Source organism: Bombus impatiens, unplaced genomic scaffold (assembly GCF_000188095.3).
Source record: "Bombus impatiens unplaced genomic scaffold, BIMP_2.2 scf_3474, whole genome shotgun sequence".
NCBI classification, from domain to species: domain Eukaryota; kingdom Metazoa; phylum Arthropoda; class Insecta; order Hymenoptera; family Apidae; genus Bombus; species Bombus impatiens.
In genome coordinates, this window is record NT_179893.1 from 1,272,605 (window position 1) to 1,283,629 (window position 11,025).

General features: G+C 45.2%; 1 long non-coding RNA gene across 1 annotated transcript in view; it reads right to left on the reverse strand.

Moving 5' to 3' along the window:
• Positions 1 to 5,214: 5,214 nt before the first annotated feature.
• The window catches only part of LOC117152502, a 16,055-nt gene continuing 10,244 nt past the window's right edge, over positions 5,215 to 11,025 (reverse strand). The window contains exon 2 of the long non-coding RNA XR_004462886.1: positions 5,215 to 7,155. This is a non-coding gene — a long non-coding RNA (uncharacterized LOC117152502). The remainder of the gene's footprint in view (positions 7,156 to 11,025) is intronic.

Here is an 11,025-nt window from a genome sequence, read left to right on the forward strand (position 1 = left end):
AAAGAACGGCTCGCCTGCCACGAAACCCAGACGTTTGCATCCATGTCTCCAGTTTTTCATTCTTCGTGCTCCTTCCACGGATGTTTCTTCCGGACGTTTGCTTCTCTCGCGTTCACCAGGACGAAGAAAGGTCTCGCTCTTCGACGAGGAAACGTTCGAGTGTGCTCGTGGAAACGTTCCACAGCGCTATATGCGTAATTGTTACCAAGTTCATTTACATCGCATTAATGCCCAAGCAAAATTGCTGCACTCGCACGCTAACGGACCGATCGTTAAATACAGCTGCCGTTTAATCGGCTTGCACGGTATTACGCCGGGTGTGTGCAACAAAATTATAATCTGCCGGCCTCGTTGTATATTCCGGCGACTATTAATCGTCTACCGAATATGGTTAATAAGCATACTCGATGCGCGCCGATCTATCGATTATTAGGCGTTGCTTCGAAGGTGTGGAGAGGCGCGGCCGAAACACTGATATTTGGAGTTGCTCGATTATCGTACTCTGCCGGAAAGAATATATCGGTGGATTGTATCATTTCGATGTATTAAACGAACGAAAGGGCCAAGTTTTATTTTTCTGGCTTCAAATACACGGTACAGTAGAAACCTATTTATCGGAATCTAAATTGGACGATAAATAGGTAAAGGATTTTGGACCGCTTCCACCGAATCGAAGAATTTACCTCAGTTACTTTGGAATATTCTGTAATGGAACATCTATCGAAATAAAGATCATTACTATGTCTTTGCTATTAACACTGAATTAATAACGAAATTAGTAGATGATTTGAAGAAGCGATTAAAAATGTTCATTCAGTAATGTATCTTATGTTCGTGCAATAAGATTTCACTAATTCTCCACTATCATTTACGATGTTTCATGATCTATGTTGATTCACACGATAGCAGTTCAGAATCGCAAATAAACGAAATCAAACAACAGGGATTCATTTAATCGTGTACTAATCAAAGATTCATTCCGATGAATGGAATTTTACTGTGTGAGGCAATGTAATCTGCTAATCGCTTAAAAGAATCGTACATTTGACGGAACAACACTTTCAGCCTGTTGGTAAATTCTTACGATGTATTTTAGTATCGTTACCAGAAAATAAACGATGGACCAATGTGAATAATGCACGAGGGCTTGAGAGAAAGAGGCGGGTACAGAGAGACATGGCGTGTCAGGGTGGAGAGCGACAGGAACCTAATGAAATTACGATGTTACTTGCCTGAAAGACACTATTCAGAGGAGGGTACAAAGACAGCCAAAGCGGTAAAGTCGGTGTTTGTGTCGCAAGCTGCTCGACCACGTACATACACGTACGAAGACATAGGGCGAGACGCGTGCATGAGGGGAGAGTACACGCGCGTCTGCGTGTGTGTGTGCGTGTATTATACGGTAGCAGCCGTTGACGCAGAACCGTGCAGGTGCACGCGAGATACGATGCCTGCATGTGCATGTACGTATAGGTAGGCGTAGGCGTGCATGCGCCGAGATGCGTTTCTGCTCTTTCCCCATAGAAAGAGCTGATGCTCGCAAAGCAGCGGAAAAAGAGCTTTGTGAAAAGCGCAATTGACGGGCTTTCTATTAGTAGACGAGGAAATATCGGCAGAGGAAAAGAGTGATGAGACGAGGTGAGAAAGAGAGAGGGGACCATCGATGGAAGACCGGTTGGGGCTAGACTTTTATGGAATGGACGAGGAGAAAGAGCGCGAGAGACAGAGATCGAACGCGGAAGGTGAAATAAAAAACAGAACGAAAAAAGAAAATAACGAACGAAAGGAAGAGAAAACGGAGAGAAGGAGTGGGGGAGAAAGGGAAAAGCAAACGACCCTCCGTTTTACTTTCCTTCTCTCCTCCTCCTTTTTTTCCTCTTCCTTTCTTTCGGCCTTTTTCCATTTTTACATTAAGCGACTAAATTTCCGTGTGTGTGCCCGGCTACGTTGAATATTCGCCCGGAAAGCCGTGCGATCGGTTCGCATCCTTTGATGTGCCGCGGCTTTTTTTGTTGTACACCGACTGAAAACACGAATCGATTTTGCGCTGATTCGCGCCGAGGTGTAGAGCTACCACCTCTCTTTACCTTCCACCATCTGCTCCATTTCCATTCCCTGTTCCTCCATCCGTCCTTCCGTTACCAGGTTTTCCCGAGAATCGTCAACCAGGCGCAGCTTGCAACCGTCAGTTACAAACGACAGTCAGCGGAGGTTTCGCATTGAAAACATAAAAGCTCCGCGAATGCTTCCTCGTGCATTGCAAAATGTCTTTTAACCTTTAAGCGGCGCACGCGTTTGCGTATATCGATCGGCCATCACGGGAAACTCCATTAATAAATCGTATTTACGAAGGAAGAAAAAAAAGGAAAGATAGAACGCGGACCGCTTTGACACCGGGTGTTCGCGATCACGACGCTGTTCTTTTTCTCTTTTCGCCCTCCGTCGCTACGCCCACCGTCCGAAAATTAATAGTTCGGTCCGGTGCCGTCTGGTTGTACCGGATATGGAATATTGCGCGCAAGATTCAACGACTAGCCCGATTGACGTTGGTTACACATCCTCCCAACTGTATCCTGGCGCCTGTTTCTCATTCCACGCATGCACGTTCATTGTTTGTCGAGTGGAAGGCATGAGATTCAAACGGAAATCAGTACACGAATCATGACCAAAGTTCGACGTTCTCCATCGTTTGTCCCGAAAGCATCGGGCCACGGAACAATGCGACAACATCCTATAATTATGTTAAGTACGCCACTGGAACACGGCAACTGTATAGTATGGCAACTAAACTAGCACCACCAATAATCGTGCACTTGGTTTGCTCAGATTCCCTCTTGTAGACGGTGAAGAGGGTGGGGATGGAGTGCATATTACGAGCCAGCCTATAACATAACGTTGTTACGAAGCATCGCGACCGACCATCTCTGTAGTGATCAGACAGTAACTAACCACATTTCGATAGCGCTCGCGCGTGCCTATACTCGTGAACGCGAGTATAAACGCGTGTGCAAGTATTTATGGTACAATGGAAAACGTAAACATATATCGTGGAACAAAAGTAATAAATCTTATCGGTAAAATGAATGACAGTTGCTTACGACGGTGGTTATATTTCCATTCCTATGGAGTTAAGTACCAGATACGTATACCTATATAGTATTATATAACTAGGTACCCGATAAAACGCACGATCACGAGCAAATAAATATTCAATCAGTTCTGTCACCCTTTCCCGTTGCACCGGCGCGGTACAGCCACGACAAAACAATTAAATTGCACAATAAAATTTTAATCTTTCGTTTGAACGGGTATCGAGTTTGTCCGAGGGGGAAAAAAAAGAACAACTTCAGCGAGTTTCGCGAAACTGGTTGCCATCTGGCTGTACCGCAATAACGCGTGTTGTTTTTTCCATGCAGTTGCCATCGTTTTGTAAATTAATGCCCGGTTACTACATCGGTATCGTTCTTTGACGATGCGTCCGTATTGGCTTGCTTTTAACACGTCCCTCGATCATTACCAATTAGCGACTCACTAACGAACAAAATAAACTCGTCGTTTTTCCTCTCCGCGAAGCTACAGCTTTTCGTTCGGTTAGCGGAATATAATATCTGACGGAAAGCAATTAACCACGGATAGAAGGAATCGTTGTTTGTCTGGCAACGTTTGCTCGACCGTTAGAATTATGCGTTAGCGGGCAATTATCATCGACACTCAAACGTGGACACCGGCTGTACCTACCTGCTGGAAATATCAGTTCAAGCAGGCTCGATCCAGAGGGAGGAAAGGGGGGAGCGTTAGATCGGAGCAGAAGCGGTGATGGCTGACGTATCCTGTATTCCACAGTGACGGCAGACAAGCACGTATATCAAATAATTAGATTTCGGCCTGAAACGTCAATAACCATGTCAAACCATTACCCGTACGAGACCCTGTCGGCCGGTTCGTTACTAAATGGTTGGTGGACCCGGCCGATCATCGGCGGGGATGTTAGGCAGGAAAACGCTCGCCTGTCTGCCCTGCTCGTCCGCTTGCCTGGACGACTGCTCGCAAATTTAACCGTGTTAGCAAACAACTCATTTAACGAAATTAGGGGCTGGAGCGTCGCTTAAAATCGGAGAAATAAAATTACGTTTCAAAGGGGTGGCCGAGTGGAAAGTAACGGGAGGCCGTACAGAGCACTGTACGGCCTTCTTTTCTCTCTGTCTGGTGTTCGCCGTACTATCCTATCGCCGTTGCCTGTCAGGCGAATTTCTCGGTCGCCATCGGCCACTGATTGCTAGAGGGGCACATCTCTCGGATATTTCTTTGGAAATGAATTTTATCGAAGGAAATCTTTCAGCTACGAGGATCGATGTTCTTGGAACCTTTTCGTATCGCAACAGAGAACGATGTAGAGCTCGTGGGATGAACCTCGTGAAATCGAATCGGTCAATGGGAATAGGAGCGGATTAAGAAGATCTTCTCTCCGAGAGTAGAAGAGTCTCCGTAAATCTCTTCCTTTATCGTTTTTAAATGTAACCAGTCTTGCGATTCTTAAACCAGTAACCAATCAGTCTTTCATAACGTGAATTCAAAACATTGAAAACGTGGTAAAATTTTTCACGTAATTCCGATTGCGAAACGTTGCGTAGATTAGTGTTACAGAATGGCTGGCTGATAATAAGGGAATGGCAAGAGTAAGCGAGGCGCGGTGATAGCGGAATAGGTTTGTTTAAAGCGCGAAGGAAACGTCGTCGATGTCAAACGTCGCAGCCCCGAGTGTAACAATGGACGACGTTGCGCCTTCCGTTCGAGATACGATTCGTCGTAGTCGTCTCGTCGGTCGGTCGGTACGCGCTCGCGACCAGGCAATCGCGCACACAATTGTACACGCGCGCACATTGTGTATGGCCGCCCATACAGCACCGCGCGAAACCCAACCGTACAGATATCACTGGCTCGCCATCTGACAGCCTTCCCTCCACTGTTCTCCTCCTTCCTAACGTCATTGTTTGGACGTAACCGCGTACGGACCAAACTTGCGTGCAGCTGCACGACAGGAAAACTTTTGGGAACTCGTCAGGCTCGTGACGCGGCCGGTAGCTGTCCGCTCGAAATTGGAGGCACACTCGTGAATTCGATGAACTCGTTTTCAAAATTAGGCGTCGCAATTGGATTCCAGGATCGTCACGAGTCGGTTGCTTCAATCGGAAAGAAAAGAGATTTAGTGTTTATAAATAAATATAGTTCGATGGGGATCGTCGGGTTTTATTCAGGCGGTTAATTTATCGAACTTGACAAAAGTTGTTAACGCCGCTAATGTATCGAGTCATATTCCTGACGTGGATCGTGTGAATTTGACACGTGTTTATGACGCATATTATGTAGCTATTTTGATATAATATATTGCGAAAATACATCGTGGTAGTTAATGTGGTAAACAATACCAGGAAAAGTTATTAAAAGAATCGCAAGTTTGTTGATTAATCGTACTAAAATATCCGAGTGTCTAAATATCGTGTTTGTTTCGGCACGATGAAAAATAAGCGTATTTCTTAGGCATCGCTAATTAACAACGTCGTAATTATATAACTGAATACGGCTGATCGATCGGATATGCGAATCGGAAGAGGAATATGTAATGTGAACATTCTGCACGCGGTAACGATGAAATAGAAAAGACGGTGGAGTGGAAAGAACGTCGCAGTGAAATATTAAAACGAAAGGAAAAAAGGCAATATTAAAAAGCGCCGTAGTTTAAACGCTGGATAAACAGACGAACGACAAAACATGTTTTTCTATTCGTCAAGAATTTTCTTTGCCCGCGCAGCCGCTGGTCGTTATTAACCGAGTTCGCTGACGGAAACGTTTTAATAAGTTAGCCGCGGGTAACATGATTTTTGCAATTCGAGAAATTGCAGTGTCGCTGGTAAAGCAAAGGAAGAATATGGTAACAATGCCTTGAATAAGTGGACGAAAGCGTGCGCAAGGGCTCGCTTCGAAATTACGTTGTGCTAATTGTGAAAGTTTGCGATCCCCGATGGTATATGGGCGTGGGAAAGGAGCGCGTGCTTTTTTCCAGATTGCCAGCGTCGAACGTTTATTTGAATTCCTCGCATAACTATGCACGTTTATGTATCCGTTACGTTACGGAAACCGCTTGCGGCTGAAGTTCTTATCAATCGATAGCAACGCAACAGCAGCGTAAAAGAAAAAGGAAATAAAACGTGCACATGGCATAAATATCCCATATAACAACGCGTTAATCTTTCGCGTTGAACGATCGACGAACAATTTCTACTTTGTCGATTATCCTGGCATCCATCTTCCCACGCTCTCCTTCAATTTTCCTCTTCTTCTTTTTCTTCTTCTTCTTCTTCTTCTTCTTCTTCTTCTTCTTCTTCTTCTTCTTCTTCTTTGTCATTCTTATTCTTCTTCCAGCTTCGCTCAACATTTCCTCGTTGTTACCTTCCTCCTCTGTTTCTCTCTCGTCGTCGGCCGAACAAAAGATCCTTCCAAGTTTCTTATTTAATTAAACTTCGCGAAACAACCGGTAATGAATTTAGATATCCTGATGCGTTTCGTCCGCGGCAAAGAGATACGTCCTGACCGTCTCCTCGGCAGGAGTTTGCGTTTCCACTGTCCTGACATACCGTGAGACGTCGACCCCGTGATTAAACTCGGTCGCAGTAGTGCGAGTCAACCATGGAACAGGCACGTTCCGTCAGATACGCACGGTTACGTAAATGGAAACGGACGAATATTTCTTTCGATTTACACGTTAAATATTATTTCTTACGGCAGAATTAAGATAATATAAATTATTAATTATCCTTAGGTCACGAATATCGTAAATAGTTTCGAATTCGAATATTCTAATCGATGGTCTTTATATAAATTAAAGTTCCTTCGGTATTCCCATATAGATGTCTCAAGTTCGACGATTGTTTTCCGCGGCACGCATGAACACGTATCGACGTCAACTCGTGTCTCGTCGCAAGTTTCAGTTTGTCTTGCGGCTGATTGCCAGGCGTATCGCAATTATTGGATGAGCAAAGAGCCGTGGGCGTAAGGCGGTATCATCGAGTTTCACGCAACACGCTGTTTCGTCTGATCTCTCAGGGCACGAATCGATCTGACCCGATTTCTGGTTTCCCCTTCGAGATACTCCAACACCTTCGATAAAGCCAAAATCGTTGTCGGTTATCGACGTGTATTTGGAAATATTCGATGGGACAGTAATTTTAAAGTCGCGATTTCGCAATAGTGATATCTGCTAGATTTTCTTTCGAGTCTCAGGCTTTTGTATCTATCCGTAAATATTCTCTTTGAGTTCATCGGATTATTACGTTGAAACGAATGTTACCGAGAACGGTATCGTATCGTTTTAATATTACGATGCAGAATCAGTTAAATCTTCGGCATAAAAAGGAATTTACATAATCCTATGAGAACGTTTCAGGTATAATACGTCAGAAAACCGTACGGCTAAAAGAAAAGTGTCGAGACAGGCACAATTATTGTAATAACGCGAGATATTGACAGTTTATAGCTACGCTTTTATTAGCGAAATTAATTTCGCTAATATACAGTTAGTACCGTAATTGAGTGATTTAATACGGTTTGATTATTGAATGCGTTAATAATGAATTTCATTTGATTATAATATCGTATCGGTGAAGATCGAAGAGATTATAACACAGATTGCAAAAAGACGGGAGGAAATAACGTCGAAAGACTTTTCGTACTCGAACTGTTCAACAAATTTTTACCAAAGTGAGAACGAGGATCGATTTCCATTTCCGGCTTCATTGCGTTTTCCAATTAAAGGTCGCGTCAAAGTTTCTTAAGCGGCGGACGTCAATTTCCTCGCACTTACTCCGCAAAGAGAGTGACTAGGGACGGAATTCTCTCTAAATTAAGTTCTCGATGACTTTGAGTATGGGCTGCGTTGGATACCGTTGACAGGGGACCAAAGGAGAAACTGCAGGACGCGAACAGAACGTTAAATACCCGCGCTCTATTCTTCGTTGTTAATTCTTTCTCGATTAATCGGAATCGCGTGTCACGTTTAACGTTGAAAAATTCCAATCACAAAGTCACCGTGTGCGGCGGACATCGCGAAAACGAGCAATTTTTCCGGCAATTAACTTTCGAAGCCTCTGGAATCGCGTAACGACGAAACATTACTCTCGGACAATTATCGATTCGCGGCAGGTGGCTCGTTCGAATTCGAGTCGGTCGTTTTGGCCGAAACGCGAAACACGCCATGTTAATTTTCGTTGCTTTTGCGTAAATAGGCGTTAAGTTTAACTACCCGTGAAGGCGGCGCGACGCAGCCATCAATTCCCTCGCATCGACCGGCCGTTTTCCTGTTTTCGTGACTTCACAGAGCCTAGCGCTGATCCTGTAAACCGTTTCGCGAAAAACTCTCCGCCCAAGCAGTTAGAGATCGCTTCCGTTAAGCCCGTTAACTGAAATATCACCCCGATAACGAGAACGTACTGGAAGAATGGAAAAAGAGATGGAGCCCTGGAGAAAGGAAAAAAAAACGAGAAATAGTAGGGTATACATATATACATATATATACGAGATATATATATACATATACGAGAGAAAAAAGAAAAGAGAGATGCAGGAGATCGAGCAATTGTATCTATTTGTTCGAGAGTACCAGATCCTGCTAAAGCATAGAGTGGGCTGTACATAAACTGGTATATACCACCGGATACACATACAGACGCATAGTACAGGCTACGGGTAGAGAGCTTAACGGGATCAACGGTCGTTTAGTATCATTTTATCCGTGGGCTTAAGCGCTAATTTTTGCGAATAAACTAGGTGAATTGTACACACAGTTCAACCATCGTACGTGCGGCTATTTAACGAATTTACAGCGGGGACCGATCTGTTTCGGATTTGCCCGCGAACTACGACCTCGAAAATTCGATTGCGGCTCTCTCGATGATTCATTTATAGTACCGGTCACCTGGACCGCGATCCCACGTTAATTACGAACATCCAGTGAACTATCGCGAGTTTCACGCGCGAGAGGGAAAAAAAAAGATAAAAAAGAGTGTTCGATAGGGAATTTTCGAATCGCGCTACGGCTCGTTCGTTTCCGTTTAACTTGATCGGTTGGGAATCGTCACGTTTTAAGGGTATCGTTCCGATTTGGACGCGATTCAAGGGAGTAGTACCTATTTCGAACAACGACAGGAATACTATCGTCCATTCGGTCGATCAGCGAATCCGGGACGGCGCGTGCCGGAAACGCGGTTAATTGTTTATACGATGCAGATTGAATACTCGCTTAATGATTCATTGGATCCAATAGATCTTGAAATTGGATACAAACGATAATGGAACCGTGACAGGACAGTTCGATGCGATTGATGAAACCGTCCGCGGCCACGTTGCGCATCGTTCCGTTTAATATAAATCCGATTTCGAGCATCGATTTATACAGCTGGAAAATAGTTCTCCGCACTCTGGAGGATTATCGTCGTTCCTCGAGCGGCAACGTTATAACACCTATAAATTTCGAAACGCTTTACTCATCGCCCGGATTAAACCGTAATTAAATTGACGATCGTGGCTGGCGAAGATTTCGTAACCTCCCGGATGCAGACATCGTCGCGATCATCTTTTTAACATCTACCTCACCTCCGTGGAAGGGCTTCGTCGCGCAAACCACCATTAAGACTCTCTCTCTCTCTCTCTCTCTCGCTCTTTATGTCTGTCTGTCTGTCTCTCTTTCTCTCGTTGAAACCTTAAACCTTCGAATCCTCAAAGGAAGAGACCAAGAAAGCGGTTACTCGGCAAATGATACCAATTACCAGGTCCAATCGGATAACTTAATCCCGAAGCGATTTGCCGAGTTGGCGCAGGTGGTTTGCGGTTTAATCGTGACTGGTAGCAACCATGCACAAGGCAACGTCGAGACCAAAAAACACGATGCTGCACCATCCAGGCTGGCAGGCTTACCTACTCGAACGGTCAGACGAGCTTAGTATGCATTGCATGAAGGCACCGCGTATATCCATTATATTACGATCCCTTCCTCCCATGCTACCTACTCTTCCTCCCTGCAACTCCGTTCTTCCTTGCAGCTCCCCGTGCTGCTATATCCACTGGAAGAGATTTTCTGGCGGATGGTTCTCCGCTATTATCCGGGCGCTATCTGCTTCACTCCTCTCTTCATACCCCATGTACCCACTCCTTTATGTGCACCCGTTATATGGAGAGGTATTTACCTGAATACGATCCCTGCAGTGTAGCTCACGTGCGTCTGCAGCCTAGGCTCACACAGAATACCCGCGCCTATTCGCGTTACCGCCAGATATATTCGAGCAGTCTGTGCCACGAGCCAAGCACCTATGCCCTGCTTCAACCGCAATCCAATGCTAGAGAGCGTTGAAATGCACGAGCTTCGTCTGTGTGCGGCTGCGTGTACGTATACGTGTTACTGTGCATGTCCCTGCGCGTATGTAGAACGCACGGTAAAACGGGGAAGCATAGAATGCCGGTAAGAGGTGGCGGTACGCGTCAACGCGTAGACAGTATTCTACCGTGGTGCGACGAGATCAAACTACCAAGCTCGGGGTAAATCGGTCGAGCGTGGTAGAGGTGCAACAGCAGAATCAAACCTAGTTTAACGTCAAACGTCTGGCGTATTTACATTGTCGTTAATACCAGGTCCACTCTGTGAACTTAGCCCAGCAATTTCGCTATTTCGCGCTGTTCAACCACATTTTCAGCCACTAACGGTATCTGCAGATGTGCACGCAGCACCACCACCACCCCTCGTTCAAGCCGCGCCACCTCCCGTAAGGACGAGATGCCGTGCCCATGGACCCGGTCGTATTGCCTTCCGGGGTGTAAAATAAAATTTTACAACATTTCGAGGCTTCGTCTCTAATTTGATCGTAACCGGTTTTCCCACGGACCGCTATCACGGCCCATTACCAAGAAATTTCATTTTTTTCTTGCTCAATTTCACTTCTCCTCCCCCCCCCCCACTCTCTCTCTCTCTTTCTCTCTCTC